General features: G+C 39.5%; 1 protein-coding gene and 1 long non-coding RNA gene across 2 annotated transcripts in view; one reads left to right on the top strand and one right to left on the bottom strand.

Moving 5' to 3' along the window:
* The window catches only part of FAT4 (FAT atypical cadherin 4), a 210,680-nt gene that overhangs the window by 42,407 nt on the left and 155,760 nt on the right, over positions 1-12,513 (top strand). The gene's annotated exons all lie outside the window — the stretch shown is intronic.
* Positions 11,680-12,513, bottom strand: part of LOC142755666 (uncharacterized) — a 173,819-nt gene continuing 172,985 nt past the window's right edge. The window contains exon 5 of the long non-coding RNA XR_012883022.1: positions 11,680-12,101. This is a non-coding gene — a long non-coding RNA (uncharacterized LOC142755666). The remainder of the gene's footprint in view (positions 12,102-12,513) is intronic.

The raw sequence follows: 12,513 nt of genomic DNA, 5'->3' as shown, positions 1-12,513 counted from the left end.
TGTCTTTTCCATAAATGATTGCGCTGCGGAAGGTACAAATTAAATAGTTTCCCTAGATATGCCAATTCAGTGTCAAATATCATGCCCAGCTTGTGCCACTTTTTTTTTTATATACACCGTTCACCGTACGTTATAAACTACATGTTACCTTTATTCTGCGGGTCAGTACGATTCCGGCGATACCAAATTTATAGAACTTTTTTATAACTTTTTGCACAATAAAATTACTTTTGGAAAGAGAATGTATTTTTTCTGTCGCCAAGTTGTGAGAGCCATAACTTTTACATTTTTTCGTCAATGGAGCTGTGTGAGGGCTTGTTTTTTTTGCGAGACGAGGTATAGATTTTATCGGTACCATTTTTGGATACATGCGACTTTTTGATCACTTTTTATTTCAATTTTTGGAAGACAGTGACCAAAAAAACAGTAATTATGGCAGTGTTTTTGAGGTTTTTTTTTACGGCGTTCACTGCGCTGGATAAATAACATAATATTTTTATAGTTCAGGTCGTTACGATCGCTGCGATACCAAATATGTATGGCTTTATTATTTTTTTCAATAATAAATGACTTATAAGGGAAAAAGGGCGATTGTGTTTTGTGTTATTATTTGAAACTTTTATTGTATGTTTTCCAACTTTTATTTTTACTTTTTTTACACTTTTTTTTACACTTTTCTTTAGTCCCACTAGGGGACTTGAATGTCCAACTATTTGTTTGATGTTCTAATACATTGCACTACCTATGTAGTGCAATGTATTGGAACTGTCAGTTGTTCACTGACAGCAAGCCGATCAGGCTCCGCCTCTAGGCGGGGCCTAATCAGCTTACGTAATGGCAGACAGGAGTCCATTGTTAGGGCTCCTGTTGCCATGGTAGCAGTCGCCAGCCTTGCCATCGCATGGCAAGGCTGCCGATTTTCTACAAACCTCTAGGATGCAGCGATCACAATGGATCGCTGCATCGAAGGGGTTAATGCCAGGAATCGGAGCTAGCTCCGGTTCCTGGCGATAGATCGGGGTGTCTGCTGTAACATACAGCGGACACCCACTGCTGATGACGCCGGCTCAGCTTCTGAGCCGGAAGCTGAGCCGGCGCCATCTTGCCGATGTTACCGGAAGCCTCCTGGGCCCCGCCGACGACGGGGCATAGGAGGATTCCGTTACAGGCTGATCGGGAGGTAAGCATTAGCCCTCCGATCGCCTTTGCAGCCACCGGCAACCCAGCGATCACGTTGCTGGGGTGCCGGTGGCTATAAACTCCTCACATGCTGCGATCTCTATTGAACGCAGCATGTGAGGGGTTAATCGGTCGGATCGGAGGCTAGCTCCGGTCCTGGCCGATACCTTAGGGTGCCAGCTGTAACATACAGCTGTCACCCGGTGGTGATGTCGCTGGCTCAGCTCCTGAGCCAGCTTCATCTCCATGACGTATATTTACGTGAAAAGGCGGTAAGCCACCGATTTTAATGACGTTTATATACGTGATCCGGCGGGAAGGGGTTAAACTGCTTCAGTGTAGATTTAGCTGTATGTTTAGGGTCATTGTACTGCTGGAAAGTGAACCTCTGTCCCAGTCTCAAATCTCTGGCAGACAGTTATAGGTTTTCCTCAAGAATTGTATTTACTGCTATTTATCTTTCCTTCAATCCTCACCCATTTTCCAGTCCATGACGATGAAAAGCATCTCCACAGCATGATGCTTCACTGTGGGAATGGTGTTCATGGGGTAACGGCGCCACACATAGCGTTTCCCATGATGTCCAGAAAGTTACATTTTAGTCTCATCTAACCAAAGAACCTTCTTCCATGAATTTGAGGAGTCTGCCACATGCTGTTTGGCAAACTCAAAATGTGTTCTCCTGTTTTTCTTTAAGCAATGGCTTCTTTCTAGTAACTCTACCATAAAGCTCCACTCTGAGAAATGTATGGTTTATTGTAGTCCAATGGACAGATACTTCCATCTCTGCTGTGGATCTTTGGAGTTTCTTCAGTGTTATCGTTGGTGTCTTTGTTGAATCTCTGATTATTCCCTCCTTGCCCGGTCAGTGGGTGGACGGCCTTCTCTTGTCAGGTTTGTAGCTGTACCACATTTTTCCCATGTAGTTATAATGATTTATTGGTGCACCATGGGATGTTCAAAGTTTGGGTTATTCTTTTTATAACACAACCCTGATCTATACCTCATAACTTTATCTCTGACCTGTTTGAATAGCTCCTTAGTCTTCATGTAACCTATGGCTCTCCAGCGACTGGAGTCTAAGAAGATCATCATCCTATATCCATCTCAAATTATATTTGCATGTCCGCTATTTCTTGAAGAATAGAGGTAATAATAATAATAATTAATAATAATAACAACAGAATAGAATTTTAAGGTTGAATATTTGGAACAACAGGGGCATAGGTATCAATAAACCTCATGAGGATATGCTCACATTGTGCAGATCAAGGGCTTTAAAATCCACACAGAGTTTAAATACAGGCTGGAGATATTTCAAGTAGCAGTGGAATTCTAGATCATGGATCAGGCTGTCATCTTAAATAAAATGTCTTATTACATATGAGTGGGAGCAGGTTTCATTCAGCGTGGAAATAAAAAGTTCATAAACCCATATTGCTAATCTATCTATCTATCTATCTATCTATCTATCTATCTATCTATCTATCTATCTATCTATCTATCTATCTATCTAGCTATCTATCTATCTATCTATCTATCTATCTATCTATCTATCTATCTATCTATCTATCTATCTATCTATCTATCTATCTATCTTTCTTTCTTTCTCTTTTCATCAAAGACAACAGGTCCAACTCTCGGCATCCCTGGAGAGTAGGTGATTTGCTGGGAGAAGCCTCCCCTGGCCAGACATCTTGCTAGGCTGATGCAGGGGAAATGCCATTCAGACAGCCATTCAGATGAATGGCCATCTATGTCATTCATAGATGGCAGGAGCCCGCCAGAACGGGAGCCGCTCTGGCATTCCCTTCTGTCTCGTTGAGGGGTATCGCAAGTGGGGAGCACCCGCTGGCATCCATACTCCCTAAAAAAAAGCATATTAACACCGGTTGTGTTCATGGGACAATTATTTAATATTAATATCCAGCTTAATATAGATAATATTGGTTGTATGGATGCTTTATTTTCTACTGTATTTTTTTTTTTAGAAAATCTTTTGCTTTTTACTGCTAGACCTTGAGACCTTTACATTTTAATTTACAGTCTTTCATTCAACAATCATATTTTATGCTGTCTCACATATGACCTTTGTTGATGGACCATGTCAACAGAAAGTTTTCAACTACTCCATATTGAGCAAAGTTGTTCAGTTCTGTCTGGCCCTGGATGATTTCACTTTAAAGGGGAGTGAGACTTTTTTCCACTGTTGAAATTTAGCTGACAATTTGAAGTGTCTCCAGGAAATTCACTTCCCCTCCAAAGAACACATTACTGGCGGTATAACCGACTTCTGGCTGGTATCATGTTGCTCCTTTATGGCTTTTCTGTTCACTGCCTTTATGACAGTGTTGGGGTCCTTCCTTGGTTTTCATGTTAACCCCCTCTCCTGTTCCCATGCCATCAGCAGGAGAGGGATTATTCTTTATCCCTGAATGGCAGACATGGCAAAGGAATTGTTCCTAGGCTAAGACCTCTTTTCTGATCAATTCACCACCATTCCCCGCCCTTATAGAAAAACCCCACATACACGATGTTAGCTGTAAAATGTAAAATGTGCAATCTTTGATTTCATTTGGGAAAGCACAGTGCTTAGAAAAAAGGGTCCGTTCAGTTTGGAAATCTTTATTGATTCACAGCTCTGCACAGAGGGGAAAGCTATTAACTGTTCAGAAGCTTTACAATGAAATTATAGACGTTATCCTAACTGGTTACATTTTTCATATGCTAGATGCCGTAGATTTTACTAGAAATTCTTTGAGCATGGTATCATTTCAACATAAGAATATGAATAAACTACCATATTTGGAAATAATGGTCTTCTATGATATAAAAATTGAGGGAGAACCTATATTTCTGTAACGCACATCAAATATTTACTTTAAGAGGATATTTAAGGAGTTCGGGAGTAAACCAATAATCTGTTTGGTAGGCATACATATGACCCGGTTTTAGCTTATGTGTCAACCGTGCTAAAGGAAATCAGAAATATAAAAATGGGGGCCTATAATATAACTACTGACCACTCAAACCTCTGTTAAAGGCCTTGTCTCATAAAGACCACCGTGGTCTATATGCCTTACTAGAGCATATGAATGCCATAGATGGGGGTCCCCCCGACTAATTGCTAGAGGTTAGAGAAGATGGACCCACTTGCAATGAGCTGCTATCCCATGCCGACTTGGTGAGTCAACCTCCTTAGGGAATAGCTTTACATACAAATTGTGATGGTGTGTGATATAGTTTTTCAACCTCGCTTCGGAAGAAATAAGGTCAAGGTACAAAAAAATGCTGGGATAGAAAACATTCTCTGTACAGTGATGTCATAACTGCCAGTCATCTGTATAAAGAAATACTCCCTCTGGTAGATATCACAGGATTTAGCTGAGAGGGTGTTTATTTATGCAGAGGATAGACACATCAGGACTATGCTGAGTGCATACGACGTGTCCTGATCTGAAGGACGCAGGCCAGTAGAACCCCAAAGATCTTTACATTACAATTGCTCAAGGTTAATAAGATTTTATCCTCGCTCAACTTACTGTATACACTCTCTGTGGCCTAATATCAAAAATACTTTCTTTTTACTCACTCATTTATCCACAGCTTTTTTTCACTTTTATACAATTAAAAAGTCTTACATTAATATTATAAGCCCTTCACAACCCGCCTCCTACATATATCTCCTCTTTAATATCCACAAACCACTCCGAGTGCAACCTCCACTTTATACAATTTCACCTTCTAAGACTTGTGTCCCTTTGTAGATCGGAACTCCTTGTAAATAGAAAGCTCCTCAAGCTAAGTTTCCACTTTAGAACCTATTCCCATCCTAATTTAAAGGATCTGGTTGGATAAAAAATAAATAAAAAAGAATTCGGAGCTGTGCTGCGTGTGGTAAAAGCAGCGTGCTGTGCAACAGAAGATGTAATGTAATGGAGACTAAATGAGTGACTTCAAAGCTACTTGTTGAAAGACAATGCAAGAAAGCCAACGTGAATGTAAATGTTATAGTATTGTATTACCCTTTTTATATACCTGTAATATAATCTTTAGTGTTACAAAATTGTTGGCCATTGATATTCCTGGGTGCAGTTACTATATTATAAAGTGTGATCTCCACAGATTTTGGATTTGCGGTAAATCTGGCGGTAGTATAATTGCGCTCATTTTAAAGCTGGCTGACAGCAGTTACCACATAGTGAGCAATGTCTCTGAATAGTGTCCTACACCATTATTTTTATTCTGTTTGTACATTTCAGCTAATCTTTCTTGATAGTATTATATCGTACTCGCTGTTTATTCAGAGTCCTACTCTCTGGTCCCTGGCTTGAGTGATGATGACAGCACCATTTGTTTGAAAAGGTTAAGAGGAAAGGACAAGAATTACCTGATAACATTTCATTTAAACAGTTCATGAGAAAATTGAAATCTGACTGATGTTAACATGAGAACCTAGCTGAAGTGGATGAATGGCTCTTTTCACTACTTTTACTAGTTTCTCATCATGCTATGTATTGCAGGAGGTCCTTCTAGATTGCAGTTACATCTGTGACACAATTTTTTCATGATATCATTTTATTAAAAAAATTATTCATCTTATCATGTAAAGTCACTATGTCGCCATATTCGATTTTCTGTAGATTTGGCCGTAGATTTTATACTTTGTATTTCAATGGGCGATAACTGTGGCCAAATCTGATAGAAATCAGTGACAGATCAGACATGTTGCAGATTTCTAAACCACTACTCACCTACATTGTACAATGTTTAGTTGTAAAATGTATGCGCAGAATCTGCATAAAAAATCCTAAACATTTATAAGGCCTATACTTTAAAAGGGTTGCCTCATCAGAGACAATTTATTTTTGATCGCCCTAGGTCCCGCTTTCAGCACCACCAGCAAAAAAACTGGTTTTGCTGGGGCAAACTGCAGTTAGCCAGGCATTTTCCCTACAGCGGCCGCTGCAGGGTAAATGTAGTACTACATGGCAGCCATTCAGATGAACGGTCATCCTTGTAATACCAGGAGATCTTGAGTATACCCCCTCTACGGTGCCCTAATAAGTAATATAGACCGGGATTGTCTTCATGGGACAACCTCTTTAACATATACATTATTTTTGTGATTCTTAAAAATGTAGTTGCCTATGATTTTCAGTTTACCCCAAAAAAGGTAACCAGACATATACCCACTACATAATGTAGGCCAAAGTAAGTCAGAGTAAGCAAAGCCTATTACAGGCAGAGTAGAAGGAGAGCCGGAGCAGAGAGTGCAATGCAGAATTATATGCCATTCAAGGTCTATGGAAAGTTGAGCGACAACCCCTGTGGGCACTGAAATGGCTGCCATGGCTGTGCCAATCTGACAACTTTATTTCACCAGTATGCACTATCATACTATATATACGGTATATACTCATGTGAGTGCTCTACACTACTAAGAAGCCTGTATTTTCTCAAACTATTTTGGCTTATTAGGCAGCAGACACTATATAATAATACTGTACAATACTCATATTTGTAGCCCGTTATACTTTGCCAGTGTCTTTTGAGGAAAGACTAACTCCTTATAGTTCAGGTTTTAAAATATGAACAAATTTCTACAATATACACATTTACTAAAATCCATGAAAATTCTCAAAGTGTTTCTAAAATGAAACATTATTTACACAGGTCCAGGCCTTCCTGTCCTGAAGGTGTTAAACGTCAGTGGTAACTGCTTTATGTCACTTTGCAAAGAGCTGCGCAATGACTTCATGCACTTCTGTTTTTAGCTTCATCAAAGAAACCATCTTGCCTTTGTTTTAATGGTATCTTGGGGGATTTGGAAACACACCACCATTGCCTTTTCCATTGCCTCTCTGTCAGATGTTTCATTAGTGAAGGGAATCTGGCTATATTTTGTCTTTGCTTTTAACCAAATGATGATATATTTATAGCAATGGCCTTGAAGAATTGATACGTTTAGGCTGTAAATGTGGTAACTCCATTATAAGCTGCAATAATATTGAGCAAGCAGCCATACGGATAAATAAGGGTGATATTATGACACTAAAAATGGCTGCATAGCAGATAATAAAGCAGAAATAGGATAACCACGGACGTCTATGGTCAGCGTACTCAACCAATTCTCCCATCAGATTATAACTTACTTGTGTTACTTTTTTCATGCCAACTTAACAAGACTTGTTTTTTTCTTATTCTGTCCAACAACTTAAATAGCATTAAATTACTTCAAGCTTTCCAAGGGAGGAGATAAATGCACTGGTTGTGTGATAAGCAAGAAATGATATCAAGCATTGGCAGTCAGTAATGGATGCCTTTTACTGATGAGTGTCTTGTAAGGTAAATGTATCGCCTTATGGCAGACGTTATGTGACGCCTTGTCACTTAGAGAAAATCCATCAAAAACAAGTTCCTTTATTGCAGCACATTCTATTCCTGATCATGGGACCTTCAGGTTGAACAGTCATTGCTATATTCACACATTATCTTTACATATACTTACCACTATTCTCTTTTGTATACTGCAACAGTAACAATAAGGCTGACCATATACTTAAGACTCATTTAGCGAACAGCATTTATACTACTTACAGACTCTCCTGGCAGCAGCTTATCTCCCTAGGGTACAAAGAATCTGGCATGTTCATATCCAACATGCCCGATCCTTCTTTGCACAGTCTTCTGCCATCAAGGTAATTGAGAAACCCCCATACGGATTAGATAATTTAGCGATCCCTTCCGAAATCGGCGGGTTCGGCTGACATTTATCTAATGTGTATGGCCAGCTTAAGTTTCCTTTAAAGGACCATTAACCATTAAAGATCAAAGTTAATCAGCTAATATAATGGGGAATACTAGAGTCTCTTATTGTAATGAGTCCTTTAGACTTCTCTTCAGTTAATTCATATTTTGTTGTATAGAGCCAACATTTTCTGCAGCGCTGTACTCAGGTTGTAGTACTAAAACCAGTCCCTGTTCCCAATTTGACTTACAATCTAATTTCTTGATTTCAGACACTTTGCAGCAGCCTGAATATGTTCAGATCATTGCAAAGCATAGCCTTTGGGTGAGACTTTCAGGTATTAATGCTCTTCTGCAATAAAGTCTGGAAATCTCTATATTGCATTAAATACTGGCATGGGAACCTATTCTAGCACCCCACAAAGAATCCGGAGTGCCATGGGTTAATATATTTTATAAGTGATTTTTTTCGTCATCTGAATGGGTCACCTGCATAGAGTGCAAGAGTCTGGTAGCATGGATGCACAGTTTCTGAGAGGAAGCAAGAAATTATTACCCTATAGATAAATATCTAGGTAAGCAACTTTTTTAAAGAGTTTATGGGGGAACTCACTGATGGTGGTGTCGTCTAGTATCCATTGAATACCAGACGTGTAATAATTGTTGTGATTTACATATCAGTATACGGTTGTATTTTGCATTTTTCCGTAAGGAAGACCCTTTTCTTCTCATACACACATGTTCTTAAATGAAATTGCAGAACACATTAGTGAATCTAATAGAAGATATCTACAGCCACCCTGTTCCCAACCTGAAATGGTTAATGAATAATATTACCATTATGATGATGATAATAATAACCATATTATTCATCATGTTTTCTGAGTTGCACAACACAGTTACATGCCGTGTAAAGTATGTGAATTGCTATAAGTGTTACCTACAGATCATTTGTGTTCCAGTTTTTGGGATATGACTTTTCTCTTCTATATGTGGTAGAGTTCAGGCTATCTTTCTTATTCACATTGTTCTCTTTTTTAGTTTACCCTGCTTTCTATTTATAACTCTCATTGTTCAATATCTTTCCCTGAATAGTTGGTCTAATGCCAAGTTTTTCTTGCCAAGAATGTATTAGAGTTAGGCTTAAATCACTTAACCCCTCCCCCCCCCCCAATATGTTTATTGCCTTTTTAAGTTTAATAATATCCCTAGGAGTTCAAAATATAAATCTTCATTTTTTTCCTTGGATCTATGGTGCATGTTGTTTGTTTTCAGCACATTGCTTCATACATTTGCTTTGACGTTGGAGCCGGGCTAAGAACACCAGTGTTAATTGCAGATAAAGGTATAAATTCGATGGGAGCAGGAGATTGATTCTACTACAGTTATTCACCCGCATTGACCAGGAATAGCCATTTATCTTCTGAAAGATTCAACTTTGATGGACCTACACTAAAGGTCTAGGGCATTGCATAAGCAGCTATTCCCGTTACCATACTGAGCAATCCAATAGTAATTATGCAAGGCTGCTGTGAATGCAAATTCTTTGCCATTACCCTGCAAATATGTTAGTAGAATGACATTTTCTATGTACACACCTTATATTCTGCTATGGATTCACTGGCTGCAGTACATCTTATAGAATGAGCTATTCCATTTCCGTATGGACAGCACGGAGGGGTTAATTCCCCACTTGAGACCCCCTCTAGAGCCAGAACAAAAAGACACTCTGTAAAAGCAGTTCCCACTCTGGCAGACCTGGGAGAATGGCTGGCATGTAATAATGCATTTCACCATGCAATGGCTTCTTTTAAAAAATAGCCGGAGGGGTTGTTTTCGTGAGCCAACCCCTTTAAAGCATACCTTCAGCCAAAAATGAACTGTTTTTTTTTTTGTATGTTTCTTCATGTGCTGAGATTTGTGTACGACTGCCTACAGTTTTTAGTATAGGAACTTGCTGACTGAAAGCTACTTCCTGTCATCCATATTTGCTCTTTTGATTTCTTTTATCAGCTTGTCAACCAGAAACCGGGGGAGCCCCTTGGATTACAATAAGAAGACACTCTACCTCCTAGCCCTCTCTCTTTATGACTCTATGACCATTGGGTGTAAAACTGGATCAGGTATTAATGGCCAAATGCTTATTTGTCCATGAAAGGTCTGGCCGACTAAAGTCTTCATCCTAATTTATACAATATAAGGTTAAATGGTTTTGTTTCTTTGTTTTAATAAGTAAAAAAAAAAGGGAATTGTCGTTCATTAGTTACATCACTGAGGGAGGAAGTAGCCAACTTCTCCTCCATCTTGGGTGTCAATAAAAATCATTTATGTAGTTTGGTAGAAAAGCCAGGGCATTAAAAGAAAGATAAAGGGGTTTTCACAATCCATTGTAAGGCTGGGTTCACACGTGGCAGAATTTCACTTAAATTCCGCTGCGGACACTCCGCAGCGTTAATCCGCAGCGGAGCCGTTTGTCCATTGACTTACACTTTAATTTAGCAGTGTTCGTTTAGACGAGGCGTAAAATTCCGCTGCGGAGCATAGGCTGCGGAGCGGAATTTGGTGTCCGCAGCATGCTCTGTCTGTTGCGGAGCAGTGGCGGACTCATGGCGGAATTTCTCCATTGACTTCAATGGAGAGTCAAAATTCCGCAATGAAGTCCGCAGATCTTATGTGTGCTGCGGAGCGTATTGGTTTTACTACCATGACATTTCTTCATTCTGGCTGGACCTATGTATTTCTAGGTCTACAGCCAGACTGAGGAAGTCAATAGGGCTCCCGTAATGACGGGAGCGTTGCTAGGAGACGTCTGTAAATAGTCACTGTCCAGGGTGCTGAAAGAGTTAAGCGATCGGCAGTAACTGTTTCTGCACCCTGGACAGTGACTACCGATCTCAATATACATGTATCTGTAAAAAAAAATATAAGTTCATACTTACCGAGAACTCCCTGCGTCTGTCTCCAGTCCGGCCTCCCAGGATGACGTTTCAGTCTAAGTGACGGCTGCAGCCAATCACAGGCTAATAACAGGCTGCAGCGGTCACATGGACTGCCGCGTCATCCAGGGAGGTCGGGCTGGATGCCGAAGGAGGGACGCGTCACCAAGACAACGGGCGGTAAGTATGAATTTCTTTGACTTTCACAAGGGAAAGTGCTGTCCCTTCTCTCTATCCTGCACTGATAGGGAGAAGGGAAGTACTTTTCCCGCAGTCCGCAGCAGCTAGTCCGCATCAATGTACTGCACATTTTGTGCAGATCCGCAGCAGAATCTGCAATGCAGATTCTGTGCGGCATTGATGCGGACAGTTGCGGAGGAAATCCGCCACGTGTGGTCATGCCCTAACAGTTTTACTCTACACACACTGACTTGCGTCTGTTAAGGAAAAGCTATGGGCACTGTACACATAGAGATATGAGCTCCTGTGCGTACTATATGTGTCTATATTTAAATAAAAGTCCTTCCAAATGAATTTAATCTTTTAAAATTGGTGTTGTAGAGCCGTGGCATGGGTGTGGCTGTGTTTTTTTTTGCTGCCCCTGCTCTATGGAGTTTAGAACGTAAGTAAAAATAATGTATATATGACATTTTAATATCAGTTTCAGTCCATAGAAATTAATAGGCTATGTTGATGGATCCATGAATTACAAAAGAATATGCTGTAAAAAAAAAAAAAAAACTCAACTGCAAGTCCAGCCTTAAAGTAATAAACAAAATGATGCATAATGTAATATATACATTATTTATGTTTTTCACAGGAAAAGCACTAGGGACAGATTTATAAAAAGAAAAAGTCATACATTTTGTATAACAGATGTCATTCTAGTTATATTTTTAGAATAAGCAGTCCTTTTCTTTCTCCTTCTAATAACATGATACTGACCAGTTTAATGCTAATATCTATAACCCGAATACCTTTGTGTTTTAGTTCATTTACAATGCAGGATGTCTCAGAAAAACATCTACAGCTGAGTCCAGCTGTGCAGCTCCCCAGGGACCCATTTTCTTCTCTTCTATTAGATCCAAGGGACTGTTGAGTCGTTTTTCTTGATTTGTAGAACTAGTGCATAGCTGTGTACTTCTCTGGTGGCCTTGTGTTGGTCTTTACAGTCATGAAGATACATGGTTCATATTACATAGAACATTATGGTGGTTACCTATGAAGAGTCAAATCCTAAAATTGGATAAAAATAAAATAAGATTTAATTATGGGTATATGGGGAACACCTATAGAGGTACATTGTATATTTATGTATAGAGATTGTGCTAGAGCTTAACTAACGTCTATAAAGCAATACCCAATGAGCCTAGAGAAGACTGGTTTACTCACAGCCTGTTTTGTCTCTCCATGTGGGGCTCCAGTAAAGGGTAAGTAAACATAGTATTCAGTCTGCTCGGATTTATGATGGTGATGTATATAAATTTTCAGCTTGTTAAGAGTAATAAAAGTTTTACCAGAGCAGTTATGTTAGCAGAACTGTAATTTTCTCCTGCTCACTAAAGATATCAGATTAAGAATACCCACCACCTTGTTTAGCAATGTTCTCTTTAAAATGGAAAGAATTGATCATTAAATAGTCGCTGCT

This window comes from Rhinoderma darwinii, chromosome 1, assembly GCF_050947455.1.
Source record: "Rhinoderma darwinii isolate aRhiDar2 chromosome 1, aRhiDar2.hap1, whole genome shotgun sequence".
Classification (NCBI taxonomy): Eukaryota; Metazoa; Chordata; class Amphibia; order Anura; family Rhinodermatidae; genus Rhinoderma; species Rhinoderma darwinii.
This window is presented reverse-complemented; position numbering and strand designations above follow the sequence as displayed.